This window comes from Corvus brachyrhynchos, unplaced genomic scaffold (genome assembly GCF_000691975.1).
Source record: "Corvus brachyrhynchos isolate BGI_N302 unplaced genomic scaffold, ASM69197v1 scaffold105, whole genome shotgun sequence".
In the NCBI taxonomy this organism is placed as follows: domain Eukaryota; kingdom Metazoa; phylum Chordata; class Aves; order Passeriformes; family Corvidae; genus Corvus; species Corvus brachyrhynchos.
The window spans coordinates 4,257,968-4,264,469 of NW_008238452.1; the positions used below are offsets into that span (position 1 = coordinate 4,257,968).

Here is a 6,502-nt window from a genome sequence, read left to right on the forward strand (position 1 = left end):
GGGGGGTTGGGGTTGTTTTTGGGGGGTTTTTTTAAATTTAAAAAATGATTTGGAAACAGATGAATGCTTAACCTCTTGAGACCAAACATATGTTAGTGTGAAGTAGCAAACTTGTGTGTTTGTTGTCCAGTTCATGACTACAAGCTGAAAATATTTTGACATCACTAGTTAAAGTTTGATAAAGGTAATTACTGGCGTAGAAGCACCCAAGATGTTTGCTATGTTGGCTGCCTTTCAGTCCATCCCACTGAATATTGCAGTGCTTTCCAGTCAGACATTAGAGACCATGTCATGAATGCTTACAGCAACCTGGCAAAGTTTCCTGCCACTGTATGTGCACTGGCTCCATAAATCCCAGAGTATTTATTTCTGGGTCTGTCATTTTCTTCTTAGAAAAACATTTAATACTCAGACTGTATCTTCTGCACACATTCAAGTGGGAAAAGAAAAGAAAGAAAAAAGAGAGAGGGGAAAAAAAAAAAAGAGACTTGCAGTAGTTCATTTTCAGCTCGTGTTTTGTGTTTGTGGGTGTTGCAACAGTTGTAGATCCTGCAAAGTGGAATGGTTCTTGATTTAGTCTGTGACATGATTTTACTCATTCTCCCACTGCTTCCTGAGCTCAGCATGTCCCAGTGTTGTTTGGGAGAGATACGGAGTCAGCTGGCTGCTTTTCCAGGCAGCATTAGTCTCCCCATGCCTCTCCCTGCAGACAGCAACTTCTGTGTGATAAGGCTAAGTTTTCAGCTCTGAACATTCATCAAAACACACCATTCCTCTAGTAAGAACATTAAACTGAGATCTCTGATGCATGGCCAATTTGTCTCCTACACAATGCTCTTCTCAGTTTGCACCTTTAATGCAGCAGGTTTGGAAACAGGCTTTGAAACAGGACCATGTGGCTGAGCACAGAGAGCAGGAACCAGAAGGTTTGACAATTGCATCATTATCTGTCATGCAGACAGAGCAGCCCCACAAGAGAGAGCTCTGTATCACAAATGTAGTGGTGGAAATGGGAGTCAGTCCTCTCTCTCCCCATCCAGAATTTTGGGCAGTAGGCTGGGCAAACAGCATGGATGGTTCAGGGCTGCATTTTTTAGCTCCTGGGCTTTTTGGTTTTCCTTCCTTCTTTCCTTCCTTCTTTCCTTCGTTTCCTTCTTTCTGTCTTTCGTGCATTGGTAGCTTATCCCTCCCTCTTCTCTACAGCATCCTTGAGGCCGATGTGCTGCTAGTAGAACTAGACACTCATATTCAACCCAAATCTCTTCTGCTTTTTTGCCAGCTCTACTTGCCAGTTCCAAATGGTCAGGGGAGCAGTGGTTCTAACCAGGCCAAGGGGCATGTTAGGAAGTGAGAACAGGAGACTGTGAGCTCTTACCAGCAACAAGAAAAGGCTGCAGACAGCTCAGCAGTCATCAGGACTGGAGAAGGATGGGGGCAGAATGCTGGGAGTGCTGCTGGTTCCTGCAGAATTCCACTGGAATGGGTATTTCTGACTTAAGGGGAAAAAACCCTCCCCATAAAGAATAGGGTGGGTTTAGTTCTTAGGACATTTAATGATGTACTGGCACATAGTAACTGCACTATAAATATAGTCTGAAAAAATATGAGCTTAGTTTGGAAGCTGCTCTCAGCTAAATTATGGGGTTTTTATCCTGACCTAAACTGATCCCACATGTTCCTGGAGTCTCCCAATGTTTGAGTGCACAGTAAATCAACTGTAATTTTTGCTTTTTATTGCAAAGAATGAACAGAAGAGATTGGAAATTATATGACTTTGGCATATGTTTATCACATGGTTCAGGATTGTTTGATATCTTTTTAGCTTTAAGATTTAAATAAAGTTTAAAACAGGTATAGAGGATCAAAACTTGTTAACTGGCATTAGTTCAGAGAAAGCAGCCTGAGGTTTACCAAAGTGTTCATTTCACAAACATTCAGTGCCTCTACAGAGAAGAATGCACTGATTTTACAAGTATTCATGTGTTCTGCTCACACATACTGACTGTGTGAAGAAATAGTACCACAGTAAGGAACAGTAAAGGAGGAGGAAATATCAAGTGACTTCTTTGGTTATGATACCCACTGCTTTAAAGCAACAGCCATTGTACCCCTGGATCGTGGTGCTTCTCCTTCAAAAAATGAGCACATTCAGTATTTACTCTTTTTAACTCTCCTAAGGCCTTCTCTTCCCTCTTCCTCACTCCTCCTTGTTGTACCCACTTCAGGGGTGATGCCATAAACAAATGTCTGCTCTGCAGCGTGGAGCTTAGCCTGCCCATTTCAACTTTGAAACTCTTTGCCTTTCTGTTCACAGACACATTTTTTTCATCTGATGCCTGCCCTCCAGCCTTTTTTAAGATATTTCATACTTTTTGTTGTTGTACCTTGTAACTTCTTCCTACTCTTTGGCTGCTTTTTCCAATTTTTTTCTTTTTTTCTTTTAACTTCAGAGTTGGTATTTGTATTCTTTACTGGTACTACTGAAATATGGCTAAACTGTCTTCTTGAACTTGGCTTTCCTAATGGACTGGCTTTCCCCTCTGAAACATTAGTCTTGCAGCATGAGTTTTGTGAGCTGACTGCCCACACAAGTCTGCTGCCATGTGGGCTGTAGAGTCAGCTTGTCTGAAGCCTTCCTCAGTAATTACCAGGTAATAAAAGTTAACTGCCCCATAAAACCACATGGATGAACCATGCTATTGCTGGCTTGCCCTACTCAGCCATCCTCTTCCTGTGTGCTTGATCTTTTGGGCAGGGGAAAGGACTACCCAGGGTCCCTTTTGGCGCTCTTCTCTGTGTTTCTGATAACTGGTGACCTGGCTATGGGCTGCTGCTGACAAGGCTCAGAAGCACATCTCAGACTAGGAGCCTGAAGCAGTGAATCTGAGCTAAGAAGTTCCTACTTTATCTGTCAGAAGGGGGAAAAAAAGAAGTTAAGGCACTCCAAACTCCTCCAACACTTAACTGTTTTCTAGACACCTTGAAAAGTGTTACAGAGTAATGCTTCAAAGCTTATCTGTTGGCAGCACTATAACTGCTGCAGAGTGAAGGCGTCTAACATGGACTCAAAAAGAGATCAGCTTTGCAACTTCCCTGAATTGGCCATGACTCAAACTGGCAGAACTAGTCTTGATTTTGTAGTTCAGTAGATGTGTATAATACCTTTCTGGAGAATTGGAAGTGTCAGGTTTCTGCCAACCTGCTAACATGATTTATATTGCTCTTGTAACTTGTAATTTTTACTGCTGGGGCTCTGGTATCTTCTTTTCTTGTGTGTGTCTTCTACCTCATTTTTTACTTCTCGATGAGATAACAATCCCATTTGGGGGTTGGGTGGTTTTTTTTTTTTCTTTCGTTATTACTAAGTAACTGAGTTTTCAGTCTTCTTCAGGGGCTGCAAGTATGTCTGTGCAGAGTTCCTGGGAGAATTGTAAAGGAGTTTAAAAATGATACAGAAGGCTGTTAAAATACAGGTGGTAGCTTGGGAGGGGAAGCTGCTGAGTTGTAGAGCATCCAGAAATAGCCAGAATATCTTAGGATATCACTTAATCCATGCTCCTGCCCCAAAGAAGAATCTTTACACTAGTACTCCTAACAGAGGCTTGTCTAAATCGTGCTTATATAATGACAACCCTTCAGCCTCATTAGGCAGCCGCTTAACCTTAACCCTTGGAAAGATTTTCTTAATCTTGAGTCTTAAGTATTCCAGGATCCCAGAAAGAACCTGTTTGGGATAGCGCCAAAAGAATTCAGCTTCTCTTTTGCTTGCTGCACTGACTTTACAGGAGCGGAGGAGGGAAGCAACAATATGAAAGGTACTTCTAGAACAAAGTGGGTATTTTCAGTCTTTTTTGTCAGATTGATTCTTTTGGTCATTAACGTTGCTGGGAATGCCTGCAACCACTTCAGGGTGTCCCCTTTGCAAGAGGGATCACAGCTGAGTGTTTCCTGCACTGAAAATAAAATCCTGAGCTTTCTGCAAGGGCTGCACATGGCCACACTGCTTTTAGTTAAAAACCAATAGGCTGAGAGCCAGGCTGAGAGCTAGGCAAGGGAGCTGAGAAGGGGAAGCACTTGAGAACGCCTTGATTAATAGCATCCCTAAATGACAATGGCTGTTTTATGGTTTTTGTAAGGACTACAGTGTTTCTCATACATAAAAATAGACAAGATGTGGTTGCAATTAATGGAGAGCTCTTTGTTGAAGCTGTTGACTGTAGGAAAGAACCCAAGGGTTTCTTAAGCTCCTCAGTTGTAAAACTAACTAAATACATCTAGGGCTGCCTTGTGTCACTCCATGGCATCTTTCAAAGCTGTAATTAGCAGATACCTCATGAGTTGTGGCTATAGCATGTGGATCAGATGACTCAAATATTTACTTTAGGCCTCTGATTCTCTGTCTCTACATGAGGGAGAATAACTTGGGTTTAACGTCTAGAGACTCATTTTTCTTTGGTTGTCTTGCCTAGACACTTCCTTTCTTCCCCATGGTCTGTCAAACTGAGTCCTCTCCGGTTTCGTCAGTGGCAAGGTACATCTAAAATGTTTACTGGTGAGTCCTTGCTTCATGAAGCCTGTTTTTTATTTGGTAAGAAACTAATCTGAAAACTGAATTTTCACTTTCATTTTTTTGCAAGATTGTCCTGTTGTTTCCCAGTGCAACTTTGGAGCACAGGAAACAAATAAAGCCGGGCTACGTTTTTAGCTAGGAAAGGTAAGGGGCAGCTACAGCCTTTGTTCCACTGCTGTCTGCTTGAACAAAGGTAACAGCTCACAGTGTCAAGAAAGAAGTTGTTTTCAGGACAAGAGTTTGTGTGTCAGTTCAAACTACCTAGTTTGAAGCCTTCCCATTTTTTTCAGCCCCCAGGCATTTCTTCTGTGTTCTTTCCTTAGCCCATTTGTAAACTTTGAATATTAGCTTTGTCATTAATTTCATATTGACTGTGCCTGAGCTGACCTTGGTTCAGAAATTTCCTAATTGCTCCCTGTGCTCAGCCATTCCACCATAAAGGATAAATACTCAGATGGACTAAATATTGAGCTACATCAAAGATAGATCTCTCTGTTAGCTGTTTTTGTACACAGCTGGTTGTTCCTAAAGACTGTTCAAAGCCATTCTGTAAGAAATAACTGCATGAGTTCGGCTGTGAGAGCAGCACTACACCTAGACCCATACCTGCAAATAGTGTGTTATGGGCAGCTCCTATTGCATGTACCTGAAACGGATTTATTCCTGCAATCAGGACTTTCCTAGGCATGTGTCCCAGGGGACCTGAACTGAATGTTCAACAATTCTTTAATGAAGAAAGAAAAAGCATGGGGGAGGTTAGCATGTGCTGTAAGTGTATCTGTTTTATAACAGTCATGGTTGTCACAATAAACGTGATTGATGTGCTCTTCATCACCAGCCACTCTCTTAATTCTTTAGATGGTGGCAAAGATGAATAGGGAGCGAACTTCATCCTTCTGGAAAGCTGTGAATTTAAGCCGTGCCAATCTCATGGTTACAGGCAGCTGACTGAATCCCATGGGAGGTGCAGTCAGGCCGGTAGTGCTTTTCCTCACAGTGATTTTTCATGTGCCAGTCTGGTTCGCCCCTCAGCCCAGTTGTATTTCTCTCGATGAAAACAGAGAGTACTTTTTCCTTTATCAAATTGGCTGTAGTCTTTGGGCACTGAGTAATTCATATGAGTTACGCAATTTATGGAAGATAGGCATTACTTTGGCTCCAAGTTCTGTCAAAATACTTAAGTTTGTAGTTACATTTCTGTCTATGACAAGGATTTGTCATATAGTCTAAAGATACGGGTATTCTTTGGGTTTTATTAACCACACACAAAGCTGCAAAACTAACTCCTGTGACTGGTGGGAACACAAGTTTCCATGAGCCATCAAGTAGGTAAATAACTTCTGCTAATAAGATAGCCTGCCTTGTCTGTCAGTCAGGCAGATCTTATTCTTCTGCTCGCTGCTTTCAGACATACTTAATGGACTGAACTAAAGGAAAATGCCTCCTAGCAAGGATCTTCTTGCTTGAAAGATGTTTGTAACTCTCACTATGAAAGCTTCCCCAAAGTGATCTTTTTAGGATCTGTTTAAAACTAATGAGAAAATCCAGAACTAAAATAGGTAATGAGAGTCATTTAATTGCTTCAGACTATAAGGAAAGTAATTCTCTACTTAATGATTTAGGCTATCAGCCCTTGATCTAGAGCTGAGGGTCTGAACTGCACAGTGTGGTCTGCATCTGGGAACACAAAGGTACAAATTGCCTGAGCATCCCTACTCCACCAGAGCCCTCAGCTTCCAAAGTAAATGGGTATTGTCATGAAAAGGCTGGAAATAGTGAGACTGGGAGATGCATGGCATGGCCAGACACTTTCCATTAGAGTCTCCCACCTCTTGGTGAAGCCCCTGGACAAAAATATTGGTAATATTCCATCCTTTTCTTCCAAAGAGGTGACTCATGTCTGGAATCCTGCAACTTTTCCTAAAAGGGAAA

At 41.9% G+C, this 6,502-nt stretch overlaps 1 long non-coding RNA gene across 19 annotated transcripts in view; it reads left to right on the forward strand.

Annotated features, from left to right (window-relative positions):
• Positions 1 to 36: 36 nt before the first annotated feature.
• LOC108447327 overlaps positions 37 to 6,502 on the forward strand; it is a 54,977-nt gene continuing 48,511 nt past the window's right edge. For all 19 annotated transcript variants that reach the window (XR_001862831.1, XR_001862835.1, XR_001862825.1 and 16 more), the window contains exons 1-2: positions 37 to 3,815; positions 4,470 to 4,552. This is a non-coding gene — a long non-coding RNA (uncharacterized LOC108447327). The remainder of the gene's footprint in view (positions 3,816 to 4,469; positions 4,553 to 6,502) is intronic.